At 46.5% G+C, this 19,231-nt stretch overlaps 1 protein-coding gene across 2 annotated transcripts in view; it reads right to left on the bottom strand.

Moving 5' to 3' along the window:
* LOC141083071 (receptor-interacting serine/threonine-protein kinase 3-like) overlaps window positions 1-19,231 on the bottom strand; it is a 240,686-nt gene that overhangs the window by 32,547 nt on the left and 188,908 nt on the right. The gene's annotated exons all lie outside the window — the stretch shown is intronic.

Genomic DNA, 19,231 nt, shown 5'->3' with positions numbered 1-19,231 from the left:
TGGTCGTAAGTATTCAGACCCTTGGCTCAGTATTGAGTAGAAGTACCCTTTTGAGCTTGTATAGCCATGAGTCTTCTTTGGAATGGTGCAACAAGTTTTTCACACCTGGATTTGGGGATTGTCTGCCATTCTTCCTTGCAGATCCTGTCCAGTTCCGTCACATTGGATGGTGAACGTTGGTGGACAGCCATTTTCTGGTCTCTCCAGAGATGCTCATTTGGGTTTAGGTCCGGGTTCTGGCTGGCTCAGTCAAGAATGGTCACAGAGTTGTTCTGAAGCCATTACTTTGTTATTTTAGCTGTGTGCTTAGGGTCATTGTCTTGTTGGAAGGTGAACCTTCGGCCAAGTCTGAGGTCCAGAGCACTCTGCAAGGGGTTTTCATCCATGATATCTCTGTACTTGGCCACATTCCTTCAATGTTTCCTTCAATTTTCAACCAGTCAGTCCTATCCCTGCAGCTGAAAAACAGACCCATAACATGATGCTGCCACCACCATGTTTCACTACTTGGATTGTATTGCGCAGGTGATGAGCAGTGCCTGGTTTTCTCCACATATACTGCTTATAATTATCATCAAAAAGTTCTATCTTCATCTCATCAGACCAGAGAATCATATTTCTCATAGTCTGGGGGTCCTTCATGTGTTTTTTAGCAAACTCTATGCAGGCTTTCATATGTTTTGCACTGAGGAGAGGCCTCCGTTGGGCCAGTCTGCCATAAAGGCCCTACTGGTGAAGGGCTGCAGTGATAGTTGACTTTGTGGAACTTTCTCCCATCTCCCTACTGCATCTGTGGAGCTCAGCCACAGTGATCTTGGGGTTCTTCTTTACCTCTCTCACCAAGGCCCTTTTCCCACGATTGCTCAATTTGGCTGGATGGCCAGGTCTAGGAAGACTTCTGGTTGTCCCAAACTTCTTCCATTTAAGAATTATAGAGGCCACTGTGCTGTTAGGAAGCTTGAGTACTGCAGAAATTTTTTTATAACCTTGGCCAGATCTATGCCTTGCCACAATTCTGTCTCTGAGCTCATTGGCCAGTTCCTTTGACCTCATGATACTCATTTTGTCCGACATGCACTGTGAGCTGTGAGCTCTTTTATAGACAGGTGTGTGCCTTTGCAAATCAAGTCATATTTGTTTAATTAAACACAGCTGAAGGAGTAGACCATCTCAAGGAGGATCAAAAGGAAATGGAAAGCATGTGACTTAAATATAAGTGTATGAGCAAAGAGTCTGAATACTTATGACCATGTGATATTTCAGTTTTTCTTTTTTAATAAATTTGCAAAAATTTCTACATTTGTTTTTTTCAGTCAACATGGGGTGTAGAGAGTATATTAATGAGAAAAAAAATGAACTTTTTTGAATTTACCAAAGGGCTTCAATGAAACAAAGAGTGAAAAATGTAATGGGGTCTGAATACTTTCCGTACCCACTGTATATCTGTGTTGTATCAGCATCAGTTTCCACAGTGGAAAAACCTCATGGAAAACATCCAAGGCAATATAAGGTAATGCAATAGTCACTTTACTATTGGTCAGCTACTATATTGTTTTATATGAATATGTTAATAAATATTTAAATATCAATTAGCCGTGTTTCTCACTATAGATTTCTCTTACTCTTTGTCCTTGGTACTTTGTTTTCAAACAGCAAACCAATTCCCCAGAGTCCTGTACCTCACAATATTGTTGAGTATTTGATGGCACATGATCACAATCCTGTTATGATTGAGTCACCGTAGGAGGCAAAAACAGAAATGCTAGCTAAGTCCAGAAAACCAGAGAGGTTGGCAGCTATCGGATTGCAGACCCCTGATCCTATCACAACAACTTACAGTAGCCGTGGGGGGTTCCTACGATGCCCTAGACCCCTCGATCACAGCGGGAGAATTAAATAGGCCTAAAGAAAGAAAGGGGAAATCTAAACTGCCCCAGAGCAGACCCCAAAGCAATAGGCAGCCCCCAACATATAATGACGGTGAAGCAAGATGAAAACACTAACACAGACAAAGATAGACTGAGCAAAGACGGGGCCCAAACTACCTAGATAGGAAAGGACAGGAAGGCTGCTGTCTGCAATCCGTGAAAAACCCTATGAAAATAAGAGCCAACAGACTGACAGTGAAAAAGGCCCTGAAGACGCTAGGCTTCAAAAAGCTATGTCAGTACTCAGGAATATTCTGAAGACAGAGCAACCGGCAAAAGGAGATCCAGCTCATCCCAGCAGGGAATGGCAGAATCCAGAAAAGCAAGGAAAACAAAAACAAAACATAAATGCAAACAGGCAAAGCAGAAAACTTAGCTTTAGGGAAGCAGGAGTCAGACTGGTGTCCTAGAAGTCCACAGAGAAATGACCCGTAGGGCAGAAGGGCGTCGGCAGCCTTATATCCAGTCAGTGACTCCACTCAGCCACTCATCCTCATTAGGCTCAGGTGCCTGATAATCAGGCTAATTACCTTCCTTTACCAGAATAGGGAGTTCACCAGACCTCAGTGACGAAGGGGAAAATGAACTCACAACAGTACCTCCCCCTTGAGGAGGGGTCACCGAACCCTCAACCACGCCACCAGGGCGATCAGGGTGAGCCCGATGAAAGGCACGCACCAATCTTTTGGCATGAATATCAGAGGCAGAGACCCAGGAATTATCGTCCTGACCATAACCCTTCCACTTAACCAAATACTGGAGTCTCCGTCTAGCCAGACGGGAATCCAGTATTTTCTCTACCTCATACTCCATGTTACCTTCAACCAATACAGTGTCTGGAGGTGCCACCCCAGGAACAACTGGTTCAACAAACCTCTTCAACAAGGACTTATGGAACACATTATGGATTTTAAATGTGACAGGAAGAGCCAAACGAAAAGAGACCGGATTAATAATCTCCAAAATCTTGTAAGGTCCAATAAATCTAGGCTTAAACTTAGAAGCCACCTTCAAAGCAATATTTTTTTATGATAACCACATCATATCACCAATCTTAAACTGGGGACCAATGGTCCTATGTCGATTGGAAAACCGCTGGGCCATTTCCTGGGAGAGAGATAACTTATCCACCACTTGGTCCCAGATCTGGTGCATTCTCTCCACCACAGTGTCAACACCTGGGCAGGCAGAAGGCTCCACCTGCCCTGAAGAAAATCGAGGATGAAACCCAAAGTTACAAAAAAAAGGTGACATCAAAGTGGCAGAACTAGCTCTATTATTTAAAGCAAATTCGGCCAAGGGCAAAAATGAAACCCAATCATCCTGATCAGCGGAAATAAAACATCTCAAATACGACTCCAAGGTCTGGTTTGTTCTCTCTGTCTGCCCATTGGTCTGAGGGTGAAAAGCAGAGGAGAAGGACAACTGAATTCCCAGCTTGGAACAGAAAGTCCTCCAAAATCTAGACACAAACTGAACTCCTCTGTCAGATGCAATGTTCTCAGGAATCCCGTGCAAGCGAACCACCTGTTGCAAAAACAGGGGCACCAACTCAGAGGAAGATGGCAACTTAGGGAGTGGTACAAGATGAACCATCTTAGAGAACCTATCACAAATCACCCAAATAACAGTCATTCTTTGAGAGACCGGCATATCAGAGATGAAATGCATTGAAATATGGGTCCATGGCCTCCTGGGGACTGGCAAAGGCATCAACAACCCACTAGAGCGAGAACAAGATTTAGACCAGGAGCAAGTCCCACAGGACTGCACAAAATTCCTGACATGAGACAAGGTGGGCCACCAAAAAGAGCGACTCACCAGATCTCTAGTACCAAAAATACCTGGATGACCAGCCAATGCAGAGCAATGAACTTCAGACATCACTCTCTTCTTCCACTGGTCAGGAACATACAACTTTCCACTGGGACAACGCTCAGGTTTGTCCTCCTGGAACTCTTGCAGAGCAAGTCTCAAATCGGGCGAGATGGCAGAAAGAACTACCCCTTCGCCTAAGATGGTAGCAGGCTTGGTCACCACAGGAGAATCAGCAAAGAAACTCCTAGAGAGGGCGTCTGCCTTGACATTCTTAGTTCCAGGAAGAAAAGAGACCACAAAATCAAAACGTGTAAAAAACAAGGCCCACCTAGCCTGTCTAGGGTTCAAGCGTTTAGCCGACTCTAGGTAAATCAAATTCTTGTGGTCAGTGAGGACCACAACTTGATGTTTAGCTCCCTCCAACCAATGTCTCCACTCCTCAAATGCCCATTTCATGGCCAACAGTTCCCGATTCCCCACATCATATTTACGTTCAGATGGAAAGAACTTTCGGGAAAAGAAAGCACAGGGATTCATTTTAGATGTTACAGGATCCTTTTGGGACAAAACAGCTCCTGCACCAATCTCAGAAGCATCCACCTCTACATGGAAGGGGAGTGAGACATCAGGTTGCCGCAAAACCGGGGCGGAGGTAAATCTTCGCTTCAGCTCCTGAAAGGAAGCAACAGCCTCCGGAGACCAATTCAACACATCAGCACCCTTCTTAGTCAGATCAGTCAATGGCTTGGCAATACTAGAAAATTTTGCTATAAATTTCCGATAAAAATTAGCAAAACCCAAAAACTTCTGGAGGGCCTTCAAAGAAGTTGGCTGAACCCAATCATAAATGGCCTGTACCTTGGCCGGGTCCATTTCAATAGTTGACGAAGACAAAATAAATCCCCAAAATGAAATCCTCTGTACTCCAAAAAGGCATTTTGATCCTTTGACATACAGGGAATTCTCCCTCAAGATCCGGAACACAGTCCGAATATGTTCCACATGAGAATCCCAATCCTTGGAGAAGATCAAAATATCATCCAGATAGATAATCAAAAATTTATCGACAAAGTCTCGGAAAATATCGTTCATGAAGCAGTGGAAGACAGAAGGGGCATTAGTGAGCCCAAAAGGCATCACCAGGTACTCAAAATGTCCCTCCGGAGTATTAAACTCCGTCTTCCATTCATCCCCCTGCTTAATGCGGATATGATTATACGCCCCCCTGAGGTCAAGCTTGGTAAACCAGCAAGCACCTTTAACTCTGGAGAATAGATCAGAAATCAGGGGTAACGGATACTGATATTTAAATGTAATTTTGTTGAGGGCACGATAATCAATACAAGGTCTTAATGATCCATCCTTTTTGGCTACAAAAAAAAAAACGGCACCTAAGGGTGACGAGGATGGTCTAATATGACCCTTCTCCAACGCCTCCTTAATATAGGATCGCATAGCCTCGTGCTCGGGTACAGATAAAAGAAGAGCCGACCCTTGGGAAATTTACACCCCGGGCTCAGTTCAATAACACAGTCATAACTCCTATGAGGAGGCAGAGACGCAGACTCATTCTCACTAAATACATCATAAAAGTCCGCCAAATAATCAGGAACATCATGCGACTGAGGAGAGGTGGAAAACACCGGAGCTTCACTAAAGGCACACCGACAACCCCAACTCACCACAGACACAGATTTCCAATCCAAAACTGGATTATGAATTTGTAACCAGGGAAACCCCAGAACTATAGTATCATGCAGATTATGTAACACCAAAAACCTGCAATTTTCTTTATGGTCTGGGGCGACCCGCATTACCACCTGGGTCCAAAACTGGGGTTTATTTTTAGCCAAAGGAGTAGCATCAATCCCCCTCAAAGGGATAGGCGTCTGCAGAGGTGTCATCGGAAATCCACAACGTTTAGCAAAATCCAAGTCCATTAGGTTTAGAGCTGCTCCCGAATCTACAAAAGCCTTGGCGGAAAATGTGGACAGGGAGCAGATCAGAGTAATAGCCAGAAGAAACTTAGGTTGAACACCACCAACAGAAATCGTGTGTGCAAAGCGTTTCTCGCGTTTAGGACAGACAGAAATAATATGCGAGGCATCTCCACAGAAAAAACACAACTTATTACGCCCTCTGAATTCCTGACGCTGCTCTCTGGAAAAAACTCTATCACATTGCATAGGTTCAGACATCTGTTCAACAGGTGGCAACACCTCTCGTGCAGCTCTGCGTTCACGTAAACGCCGATCAACCTGAATGGCTAAAGACATAGAATCGTCAAGACCAGAGGGAACAGGAAATCCCACCATAGTATCTTTTATGGCTTCTGACAACCCCTTCCGAAAGAGAGCACCCAAGGGATTATCATTCCAGGTAGTAAGTACTGCCCACTTTCGGAATTTTTGACAGTACAGTTCTGCAGAATCACGACCCTGGTTCAATGCCAGCAGGGTCTTTTCAGCCTGATCAATGGCATTAGGTTCGTCATACAACAACCCCAAGGCCTGAAAAAATGCATTCACATTAGTCAGAATAGGATCATCTGGTTTCAAAGAAAACGCCCAATCCTGGGGATCGCCACGCAGCAAAGAGATGACAATTTTAACCTGCTGCGCGGAGCTCCCTGACGAGTTAGGCTTCAAGGCAAAAAATAATTTACAATTATTTTTGAAATTCAAAAATTTAGACCGATCCCCAAAAAATACATCAAGTGTAGGAATCTTTGGTTCAGCAGCATGTGAATGAGCAAGGTAGGCGGAAATTCCCCGCACTTCCGCAGCGAGCTGCTCCACACGATCAGATAATTGCTTTATCTCCATTGAGAGAAAAAAAAAATTCCCCCTACGGCCTCAGAGATATAGAGGAAAAAATATACACTTTTTTTTTTTTTTTTTTTTACAATTCTTTCCTGCTATTGAGTACCCTAGAATCTGCGGTATGGCGGGTGATTCCGTTATGATTGAGTCACCGTAGGAGGCAAAAATAGAAATGCTAGCTAAGTCCAGAAAACCAGAGAAGTTGGCAGCTAACGGATTGCAGACCCCTGAACCTATCAACACAACTAGCAGCAGCCGTGGGGGGCTCCTATGATGCCCTAGGCCCCTCAATCACAGCCGGAGGACTACATAGCCTAAAGACAGAAAGGGAAATCTAAACTGCCCCAGAGCAGACCCCAAAGCAAAAGGCAGCCCCCCCATATAATGACGGTGAAGCAAGAAGAAAGAACAAAACACAGACAGAAAGATAGACTGAGCAAAGATGGGGCCCACGCTAGCTTAGATAGGAAAGGACAGGAAGGCTGCTGTCTGCAATCCGTGAAAAACCCTATGAAAATAAGAGCCAACAAACTGACAGAAAAAAGGCCCTGAAGACGCTAGGCTTCAAAAAAGCTATGTCAGTACTCAGGAATATTCTGAAGACAGAGCAACAGGCAAAAGGAGATTCAGCTCACCCCAGCAGGGAATGGCAGAATCCAGAAAAGCAAGGAAAACAAAACACTAATGCAAAAAGGCAAAGCAGAAATCTTAGCTTTAGATGAGCAGGAATCAGACTGGTTTCCTAGAAGTCCACAGAGAAATCACCCACAGGCCAGAAGGGCGTCAGGAGCCTTATATCCAGTCATTAACTCCACTCAGCCAGTCATCATCATCAGCCCCAGGTGTTTGACAATCAGGCTCACTACCTTTCTTCACCAGAAGAGGGAGTTCCCCGGGCCTCAGTAGTGAAGGGGAAAATGAACTCACAACAGTACCTCCCCCTTGAGGAGGGGTCACCGAACCCTCAACCACGCCACCAGGGCGATCAGGGTGAGCCCGATGAAAGGCATGCACCAATCTTTTGGCATGAATATCAGAGGCAGAGACCCAGGAATTATCCTCCTGACCATAACCCTTCCACTTAACCAAATACTGGAGTCTCCGTCTAGCCAGATGGGAATCCAGTACTTTCTCTACCTCATATTCCATGTTACCTTCAAACAATACAGAGTCTGTAGGTGCAACCCCCGGAACAACAGGTTCAACAAACCTCTTCAACAAAGATTTATGGAACACATTATGGATTTTAAATGTGACAGGAAGAGCCAAACGAAAGGAGACCGGATTAATAATCTCCAAAATCTTGTAAGGGCCAATAAATCTAGGCTTAAACTTAGGAGAAGCCACCTTCATAGCAATATTTTTTGATGATAACCACACCATATCACCAACCTTAAATTGGGGACCAATGGTCCTACCTATGTCGGTTGGAAAACCGCTGGGCCTTTTCCTGGGAGAGAGATAACTTATCCATCACTTGGTCCCAGATCTGGTGCACTCTCTCCACCACAGTGTCAACCCCTGGGCAGGCAGAAGGCTCCACCTGCCCTGAAGAAAATCGAGGATGAAACCCAAAGTTACAAAAAAAAAGGAGACATCAAAGTGGCAGAACTAGCTCTATTATTTAAAGCAAATTCAGCCAAGGGCAAAAATGAAACCCAATCATCCTGATCAGCAGAAATAAAACATCTCAAATATGACTCCAAGGTCTGGTTTGTTCTCTCTGTCTGCCCATTGGTCTGAGGGTGAAAAGCAGAGGAGAAGGACAACTGAATTCCCAGCTTGGAACAGAAAGTTCTCCAAAATCTAGACACAAACTGGACTCCTCTGTCAGATACAATGTTCTCAGGAATCCCGTGCAAGCGAACCACCTGTTGTAAAAACAGGGGCACCAATTCAGAGGAAGACGGCAACTTAGGGAGTGGTACAAGATGAACCATCTTAGAGAACCTATCACAAATCACCCAGATAACAGTCATCCTTTGAGAGACAGGCATATCAGAGATGAAATCCATTGAAATATGGGTCCATGGCCTCTTGGGGACAGGCAAAGGCATCAACAACCCACTAGAGAGAGAACACGATTTAGACCGGGAGCACGTCCCACAGGACTGCACAAAATTCCTGACATCACGAGACAAGGAGGGCCACCAAAAAAACCGACTCACCAGATCTCTAGTACCAAAAATACCTGGATGACCAGCCAAAGCAGAGCAATGAACTTCAGACATCACTCTCTTCTTCCACTGGTCAGGAACATACAACTTTCCACTAGGACAACGCTCAGGTTTGTCCTCCTGGAACTCCTCCAGAGCACGTCTCAAATCGGGCGAGATGGCAGAAAGAACTACCCCTTCGCCTAAGATGGTAGCAGGCTTGGTCACCACAGGAGAATCAGCAAAGAAGCTCCTAGAGAGGGCGTCAGCCTTGACATTCTTAGTTCCAGGAAGAAAAGAAACCACAAAATCAAAACGTGTAAAAAACAAGGCCCACCTAGCCTGTCTAGGGTTCAAGCGTTTAGCCGACTCTAGGTAAATCAAATTCTTGTGGTCAGTGAGGACCACGACTTGATGCTTAGCTCCCTCCAACCAATGTCTCCACTCCTCAAATGCCCATTTCATGGCTAACAGTCCCCGATTCCCCACATCATAGTTACGTTCAGATGGAGAGAACTTTCGGGAAAAGAAAGCACAGGGATTCATTTTAGATGTTACAGGATCCTTTTGGGACAAAACAGCTCCTGCATCAATCTCAGAAGCATCCACCTCTACCTGGAACGGAAGTGAGACATCAGGTTGCCGCAAAACCGGGGCGGAGGTGAATCTTCGCTTCAGCTCCTGAAAGGAAGAAACAGCCTCCGGAGACCAATTTAACACATCAGCACCCTTCTTAGTCAAATCAGTCAATGGCTTGGCAATACTAGAAAATTTTGCTATAAATTTCCGATAAAAATTAGTAAAACCCAAAAACTTCTGGAGGGCCTTCAAAGAAGTGGGCTGAACCCAATCGTAAATGGCCTGTACCTTGGCCGGGTCCATTTCAATAGTTGACGGGGACAAAATAAATCCCAAAAAAGAAATCCTCTGTACTCCAAAAAGGCATTTCGATCCTTTGACATACAGGGAATTCTCCCTCAAGATCCGGAACACAGTCCGAATATGTTCCACATGAGAATCCCAATCCTTAGAGAAGATCAAAATATCATCCAGATAGATAATCAAAAATTTATCGACAAAATCTCAGAAAATATCGTTCATGAAGCACTGGAAGACAGAAGGGGCATTAGTGAGCCCAAAAGGCATCACCAGGTACTCAAAATGTCCCTCCGGAGTATTAAACGCCGTCTTCCATTCATCCCCATGCTTAATGCAAATAAGATTATACGCCCCCCTGAGGTCAAGCTTGGTAAACCAGCAAGCACCTTTAACTCTGGAGAATAGATCAGAAATCAGGGGTAATGGATACTGATATTTAACAGTAATTTTGTTGAGAGCACGATAATCAATACAAGGTCTTAATGATCCATCCTTTTTGGCTAAAAAAAAAAAACCGGCACCTAAGGGTGACGAGGATGGTCTAATATGACCCTTCTCCAACGCCTCCTTAATATAGGATCGCATAGCCTCGTGCTCGGGTACAGATAAATTGAAGAGCCGACCCTTGGGAAATTTACACCCCGGGCTCAGTTCAATAACATAGTCATAACTCCTATAAGGAGGCAGAGACGCAGACTCATTCTCACTAAATACATCATAAAAGTCCGCCAAATAATCAGGAACATCATGCGACTGAGGAGAGGTGGAAAACACCGGAGATTCACTAAAGGCACACCGACAACCCCAACTCACCACAGACACAGATTTCCAATCCAAAACTGGATTATGAATTTGTAACCAGGGAAACCCCAGAACAATAGTATCCTGCAGATTATGTAACACCAAAAACCTGCAATTTTCTTTATGGTCTGGGGCGACCCGCATTACCACCTGGGTCCAAAACTGGGGTTTATTTTTAGGCAAAGGAGTAGCATCAATCCCCCTCAAAGGGATAGGCGTCTGCAGAGGTGTCATCGGAAATCCACAACGTTTAGCAAAATCCAAGTCCATTAGGTTTAGAGCTGCTCCCGAATCTACAAAAGCCTTGGTGGAAAATGTGGACAGGGAGCTGATCAGAGTAATAGCCAGAAGAAACTTAGGTTGAACACCACCAACAGAAATCGTGTGTGCAAAGCGTTTCTCGCGTTTAGGACAGACAGAAATAATATGCGAGGCATCTCCACAGAAAAAACACAACTTATTACGCCCTCTGAACTCCTGACGCTGCTCTCTGGAAAAAACTCTATCACATAGTATAGGTTCAGACATCTGTTCAACAGGTGGCAACACCTCTCGTGCAGCTCTGCATTCACGTAAACGCCGATCAACCTGAATGGCTAAAGACATAGAATCGTCAAGACCAGAGGGAACAGGAAATCCCACCATAGTATCTTTTATGGCTTCTGACAACCCCTTCCGAAAGAGAGCAGCCAAGGCATTATCATTCCAGGTAGTAAGTACTGCCCACTTTCGGAATTTTTGACAGTACAATTCTGCAGAATCACGACCCTGGTTCAATGCCAGCAGGGTCTTTTCAGCCTGATCAATGGCATTAGGTCCGTCATACAACAACCCCAAGGCCTGAAAAAATGCATTCACATTAGTCAGAATAGGATCATCTGGTTTCAAAGAAAACGCCCAATCCTGGGGATCGCCACGCAGCAAAGAGATGGCAATTTTAACCTGCTGCACGGAGCTCCCTGACGAGTTAGGCTTCAAGGCAAAAAATAATTTACAATTATTTTTGAAATTCAAAAATTTAGACCGATCCCCAAAAAATACATCAAGTGTAGGAATCTTTGGTTCAGCAGCATGTGAATGAGCAAGGTAGGCGGAAATTCCCCGCACTTCCGCAGCGAGCTGCTCCACACGATCAGACAATTGCTTTATCTCCATTGAGAGAAAAAAAAATTCCCCCTACGGCCTCAGAGATATAGAGGAAAAAATCTACACTTTTTTTTTTTTTACAATTCTTTCCTGCTATTGAGTACCCTAGAATCTGTGGTATGGCGGGTGATTCTGTTATGATTGAGTCACCGTAGGAGGCAAAAATAGAAATGCTAGCTAAGTCCAGAAAACCAGAGAAGTTGGCAGCTAACGGATTGCAGACCCCTGAACCTATCAACACAACTAGCAGCAGCCGTGGGGGGCTCCTACGATGCCCTAGGCCCCTCGATCACAGCCGGAGGACTACATAGACTAAAGACAGAAAGGGAAATCTAAACTGCCCCAGAGCAGACCCCAAAGCAAAAGGCAGCCCCCCACATATAATGACGGTGAAGCAAGAAGAAAGAACAAAACACAGACAGAAAGATAGACTGAGCAAAGATGGGGCCCACACTAGCTTAGATAGGAAAGGACAGGAAGGCTGCTGTCTGCAATCCGTGAAAAACCCTATGAAAATAAGAGCCAACAAACTGACAGTAAAAAAGGCCCTGAAGATGCTAGGCTTCAAAAAAGCTATGTCAGTACTAAGGAATATTCTGAAGACAGAGCAACAGGCAAAAGGAGATTCAGCTCACCCCAGCAGGGAATGGCAGAATCCAGAAAAGCAAGGAAAACAAAACACTAATGCAAAAAGGCAAAGCAGAAATCTTAGCTTTAGATAAGCAGGAATCAGACTGGTTTCCTAGAAGTCCACAGAGAAATCACCCGCAGGCCAGAAGGGCGTCGGCAGCCTTATATCCAGTCATTAACTCCACTCAGCCAGTCATCATCATCAGCCCCAGGTGTTTGACAATCAGGCTCACTACCTTTCTTCACCAGAAGAGGGAGTTCCCCGGGCCTCAGTAGTGAAGGGGAAAATGAACTCACAACAGATAGGCGTCTGCAGAGGTGTCATCGGAAATCCACAACGTTTAGCAAAATCCAAGTCCATTAGGTTTAGGGCTGCTCCCGAATCCACAAAAGCCTTGGTGGAAAATGTGGACAGGGAGCAGATCAGAGTAATAGCCAGAAGAAACTTAGGTTGAACACCCCCAACAGAAAACGTGTGTGCAAAGCGTTTCTCTCGTTTAGGACAGACAGAAATAATATGCGAGGCATCTCCACAGAAAAAACACAACTTATTACGCCTTCTGAACTCCTGACGCTGCTCTCTGGAAAAAACTCTATCACATTGCATAGGTTCAGACATTTGTTCAACAGGTGGCAACACCTTTCGTGCAGCTTTGCGTTCGCGCAAACGCCGATCAACCTGAATGGCTAGTGACATAGAATCGTCAAGACCAGAGGGAACAGGAAATCCCACAATAGTATCTTTTACGGCTTCTGACAACCCCTTCCGAAAGAGAGCAGCCAAGGCATTATCATTCCAGGTAGTAAGTACTGCCCACTAGAGTTGAGCGAAACGGGTCGAACAATTTCAAAAGTCGCCGACTTTTGCAAAGTCGGGTTTCATGAAACGAAACCCGACCCTAGGATGAGGTCGGCCACGAGGTCGGCGACTTACGCGCCAAAGTCGCGTTTCAAAAGTTTGTTTAGCGCTCTTTTTCAGCCAATCAGGATCCACGGACACTGTGGGCAACGTGATGACATAGGCAGGGGTCACCACCATCTTTCAGAAGGGCATGCAGAAATTCAAAATCTCCCTTATCCTGTAGTCACTTTTTTCACACCTGTGCCATCGAGCCTGTGACATAGCGCTGTGATATTCAGTGGGCCTCACACAATCCAAGTGTCCAGTGTCCACAAGTGTCTGCAGAAATTCAAAATCTCCCTTATCCTGTAGTCACTTTTTTCACACCTGTGCCATCGAGCCAGTGACATAGCGCTCTGATATTCAGTGGGCCTCACACAATCCAAAAGTGTCCAGTGTCCACAAGTGTCTGCAGAAATTCAAAATCTCCATTAATCTGTAGTCACTTTTTTCACACCTGTGCCATCGAGCCTGTGAAATAGCGCTCTGATATTCAGTGGGCCTCACACAATCCAAAAGTGTCCAGTGTCCACAAGTGTCTGCAGAAATTCAAAATCTCCCTTATCCTGTAGTCACTTTTTTCACACCTGTGCCATCGAGCCTGTGACATAGCGCTGTGATATTCAGTGGGCCTCACACAATCCAAAAGTGTCCAGTGTCCACAAGTGTCTGCAGAAATTCAAAATCTCCCTTAACCTGTAGTCACTTTTTTCACACCTGTGCCATCGAGCCTGTGACATAGCGCTGTGACATTCAGTGGGCCTCACACAATCCAAGTGTCCAGTGTCCACAAGTGTCTGCAGAAATTCAAAATCTCCCTTATCCTGTAGTCACTTTTTTCACAGCTGTGCCATCGAGCCTGTGACATAGCGCTGTGATATTCAGTGGGCCTCACACAATCCAAGTGTCTAGTGTCCACAAGTGTCTGCAGAAATTCAAAATCTCCCTTATCCTGTAGTCACATTTTTCACACCTGTGCCATCGAGCCTGTGACATAGCGCTGTGATATTCAGTGGGCCTCACACAATCCAAGAGTGTCCAGTGTCCACAAGTGTCTGCAGAAATTCAAAATCTCCCTTATCCTGTAGTCACTTTTTTCACACCTGTGCCATCGAGCCTGTGACATAGCGCTCTGATATTCAGTGGGCCTCACACAATCCAAAAGTGTCCAGTGTCCACAAGTGTCTGCAGAAATTCAAAATCTCCCTTATCCTGTAGTCACTTTTTTCACACCGGTGCCATCGAGCCTGTGACATAGCGCTGTGATATTCAGTGGGCCTCACACAATCCAAGTGTCCAGTGTCCACAAGTGTCTGCAGAAATTCAAAATCTCCCTTATCCTGTAGTCACTTTTTTCACACCTGTGCCATCGAGCCTGTGACATAGCGCTGTGATATTCAGTGGGCCTCACACAATCCAAGTGTCCAGTGTCCACAAGTGTCTGCAGAAATTCAAAATCTCCCTTATCCTGTAGTCACTTTTTTCACACCTGTGCCATCGAGCCTGTGACATAGCGCTGTGATATTCAGTGGGCCTCACACAATCCAAGTGTCCAGTGTCCACAAGTGTCTGCAGAAATTCAAAATCTCCCTTATCCTGTAGTCACTTTTTTCACACCTGTGCCATCGAGCCAGTGACATAGCGCTCTGATATTCAGTGGGCCTCACACAATCCAAAAGTGTCCAGTGTCCACAAGTGTCTGCAGAAATTCAAAATCTCCCTTATCCTGTAGTCACTTTTTTCACACCTGTGACATCGAGCCAGTGACATAGCGCTCTGATATTCAGTGGGCCTCACACAATCCAAAAGTGTCCAGTGTCCACAAGTGTCTGCAGAAATTCAAAATCTCCCTTATCCTGTAGTCACTTTTTTCACACCTGTGCCATCGAGCCTGTGACATAGCGCTCTGATATTCAGTGGGCCTCACACAATCCAAGTGTCCAGTGTCCACAAGTGTCTGCAGAAAATCTAAATCTCCCCTGTCCTATAGACACCTTGTACCTTGTTTTACATTACTATATAGTTTGTTGGATTTGGTCTACATTTCTACCAAAAATGAGGAAGGCTGGTGGAAGAGGCCGTGGAATTGGGCGGGGGTTGGCAGCTGGTAATGATGGTGTTGGTGGTGGATCTGATGGTAGTGGCAAAAGCAAAATAGGACCGAATGCAGGAGGTGTTGAGCCTGCATCATCGTCTGGCTCCATAAGGCTTCGAAGGCTTAGTTTTGTAGGAGTTGGCAAACCGCTTTTAACACCAGAGCATCAGGAAAAAGTTTTGTCTTACATTGCTGACTCAGCCTCCAGCTCTATCGCCTCCTCTTCTGAAGTTGTAAAAAGTAAAAGCACTGAGTCGTGATTGGAGGCTCATGTTCATGAACCACACCTTTCCTTGTGTCCTTCACCCCAACCAAGATTGAAGGATGATGCAGGCCATACTACTGATTACTCCATGGAGCTGTTTTCACATACCATGCCTGGATTATCAAGTGAAATGGTGAATTACCCAGGACAAGATGAATCTGACATGGAGTGCACTGATGCACAGCCGCTGATAGATGATTCTGCTGGTACATTCTCTCAGAGCACTACATTGTCCTCGCAGTGTACAGAGCCAGATTCTGACCCTGATGAGACTCAGGTGCCCCTTCCCGCACACTATACCACCATACACGGTGACACAGAGGAAGGTGCACATGACATTGAAGAGGAGGTGATGGATGACCCAGTTGTTGACCCAGATTGGCATCCATTGGGGGAAGAGGGTGCTGCTTCCAATAGCTCAGATGAGGAGCATCCACAGCAGACATCGACATCGCAACAGCTGTTATCTGGCAGGCCCGGAGCACTCCTAAGACAGGTTCCAAAAATCAAAAGAGTTGCTGGACAGCTTGTCCAGAGGGTCAAAACATCACAGCGTGCTAGGCCGCAAAATGTCTGCCAAAGTAGGAAGAGTGCAGTGTGGCACTTTTTTGAACAAAATCCTCATGATCAGGCCAAGGTTATCTGTAAGAAGTGCGCAAAGACCTTTAGCCGAGGGAAAAATCTGAAAAATTTGAATACCAGTTGCATGCTTAGACATTTAACCAGCATGCACTTGCAAGCTTGGACACAACACCAAACCTCAAGTGCCACATGTGCAACTGATCACAAAGAAGGTAGTCAGCAACGCTACATTGTTTCCCCCACTGTAAGCCCACCGGTTAGCACAGCAGCAAATGTTGAGGTGTCATTGCAAGGCCACAGCAGTCAGGGAATCCCACTGTTATATCAATGAAATACTGAATCTAGGCCATCAGAAAGAACACCAACTCCATCACCATCATCAACCCTCTCTGTCCGCCCTGTCCACCGCTACTTCCACCATATGCAGCTCTCAAGTCCAGCTCACCCTCCCAGACACTATGAGTAGGTCAAGAAAGTACTCAGTCTCTCATCCGCGTACACTGGGTTTGAACGCCCACATTGACAAACTAATCTCGTTTGAGATGATGCCCTATCGGTTGGTGGAAAGCGCAGCTTTCCGCGAACTCATGGCCTATGCAGTACCACGCTATGACCTACCCAGTCGCCACTTCTTCTCTCGCAAAGCCATCCCAGCCCTCCACCATCATGTGAAAGACCGCATTGTCTATGCACTTAAACAGTCAGTGAGTGGAAAGGTGCACCTCACAACTGATGCATGGTCCAGTCGGCATGGCCAGGGCCGTTACGTGTCCATCACTGCGCACTGGGTTAATGTGGTGGATGCAGGGTCCACAGGGGACAGCGGTGGTGGGACAGTGCTGCCTATCCCACAGTATAGGAAACAGTTGGCTGTAGGCGTTCCACCCTCCTCCTCCAGAAGCGAAAGCTCGTCCACAGAGCGCAGTCGTATGAGCACTCCATCTGCAGCTGCCACTGTTGCACACGAGGTTTCCCCCTATCGAGCAGCTAGTGGAAAGCGTCAGCAGGCTGTGTTGCAGATGATGTGTTTGGGCGACAGACACACCGCCGAGGTGCTGGCTGAGTACTTGAAGCGACAAACTGAGTCATGGCTGGGCAGTGTACATCTTGAGGCAGGCAAGGTAGTTAGTGATAACGGCCGTAATTTTGTGGCAGCCATAGCCCTTTCAAAACTCAGCCACATACCTTGCTTGGCTCACACCTTGAACCTGGTGGTGCAGTGCTTCCTCAAAAATTATCCGGAGTTAACAGCCCTGCTCCAGAAGGTGCGAAGACTGAGCGCGCACATCCGCCGGTCGCCTGTACACTCCGTTCGTATGCAGAAGCTGCAGCGATTGCTCCACCTTCCCAACCACCGCCTCATTATCGACATTGCAACAAGGTGGAACTCCACCCTGCACATGGTGGAGCGGCTGTGCGAGCAGAGGCAGGCCATAATGCATTTGTGGGAGGATACACGGCCAGGCACTTTGAGAGCAGACATGGAGTTGACAGGTGTGCAGTGGTCGAAGCTGAAAGACCTCTGTAAAGTCCTTCAGTGTTTTGAGGAATGCACACGGCTGGTAAGCACAGACGACGCCATCCTAAGCATGAGCATCCCACTTATGCGTCTGCTCATGCAAACTTTGACGCACCTTAAGGAGCAGGCGTCTGCAGCCAATGTTGACGAGGAGGAAGAGGTGGAGGGAATCCTTGATGACATTCAGCCATTGTCTGCTCAGGGACCTCTCCTGGATGAGTTGGAGGAAGAAGAGGAGGAGGAGGATGATGATGGGATGATTACTTAGGGGAGGAAGATGCATCTCGTGGGGCAAGTGAAAATGTTGGCGTGGCAAGGTCTGGTACAGGGTTTGTGCGTGACTGGAGGGATGTGGATTTGCCAGAAAGTGCTCCTCCAACCAGCACTCGCAGTGCATCATTGACACCGGGAACATTGGCCCACATGTCAGATTATGCCTTGCGGATCCTAAAAAGGGACCCCCGCATTGCCAAAATGATGAACGATGACGACTACTGGTTGGCCAGCATCCTGGATCCACGCTATAAAGGCAAATTACAAAACATCATGCCACAGGAGAACCTTGACCTAATATTGGCTAATAAACAAGCAACTCTGGTAAACCGGTTGGTTGAGGCATTCCCAGCACACAGCAGCGGTGATGGTTCTCACACGAGCCGTACGGGCCGGGGGCAGCTCGGCAGAGGTGTTCATGGTGCACACAGCAGAAGTGGCGTTGGAGACAGGAGTTTCATGACAATGTTGTGGACTGATTTTTCAAATACCGCTCACACAACTGGTAATACTGCATCGATGGAAAGTGACAGGAGACAGCAGTTGTCAACTATGGTTACAAACTACTTTTCCTCCCATATCGATGTTCTCCCACACAGGTCATTCCCCTTTGACTATTGGGCCGCTAAACTGGACACCTGGCCTGAATTGGCACAATATCCCTTACAGGAGCTCGCTTGCCCAGCTGCAAGTGTGCTATCGGAAAGAGTCTTCAGTGCAGCTGGATCAATCCTGACAGAAAAAAGGACCCGTCTGTCAACCCAAAATGTGGATGATCTAACCTTCATTAAAATGAACCATGCATGGGTTTCCAAGGATTTTGTCCCACCTTCCCCTGATGACACATAGGGTGACAGAAAAATGGCTTGCTTTGGTCCACCTCTTCCTGGGACTTGACCTATTTCGCCTTTTGCATCAGCTGAATGTCCAACATCAACATATGCCACTTTCTAAAACTCCCTAACTGTGCTGCCTCCCCCCCCCATGGCCGGGGTCACCACCTAGCGCACGACACCGTGCGAGTGCCGTTGCCCTGGACAGGTGGGTAGGCCGACTCTTGGGCGCGGGCACTGGCACAGGGTCCCTCATAGTGCAATCAAGTGTCTCTGACGGTGGTGGTGCACACCCGACGTCAGGCACACCGCCGTACTATGAGGGGCCCAGTGCCAGTACCGACGCCCATGAGTGGGCCCCCCTTGCTTGGGCAGGGCCCCAGCATTTGCAATCTTTACCTCTCCCTGCTCCTCCGCTGTGTAGTCTGGGCCGTCAAATCCATACTGTGCCTGACACCGTCTGAGCCTGCCTCCTGATGTATAGACATATATTTTGAATGTGTACGCTATCCATACATGTTTTCCGGGGATACGGTACCCTTTCTCACCTTTGTGCAATCACGTGCAAGCCATACTGGGCCTA

The sequence above is a fragment of the Dendrobates tinctorius genome, unplaced genomic scaffold (genome assembly GCF_039654945.1).
Source record: "Dendrobates tinctorius isolate UK_male_01 unplaced genomic scaffold, ASM3965494v1 ptg000019l, whole genome shotgun sequence".
Classification (NCBI taxonomy): Eukaryota; Metazoa; Chordata; class Amphibia; order Anura; family Dendrobatidae; genus Dendrobates; species Dendrobates tinctorius.
Note: the sequence above shows the minus strand (reverse complement) of the source record. Positions and strands in the feature narration are given on the sequence as shown.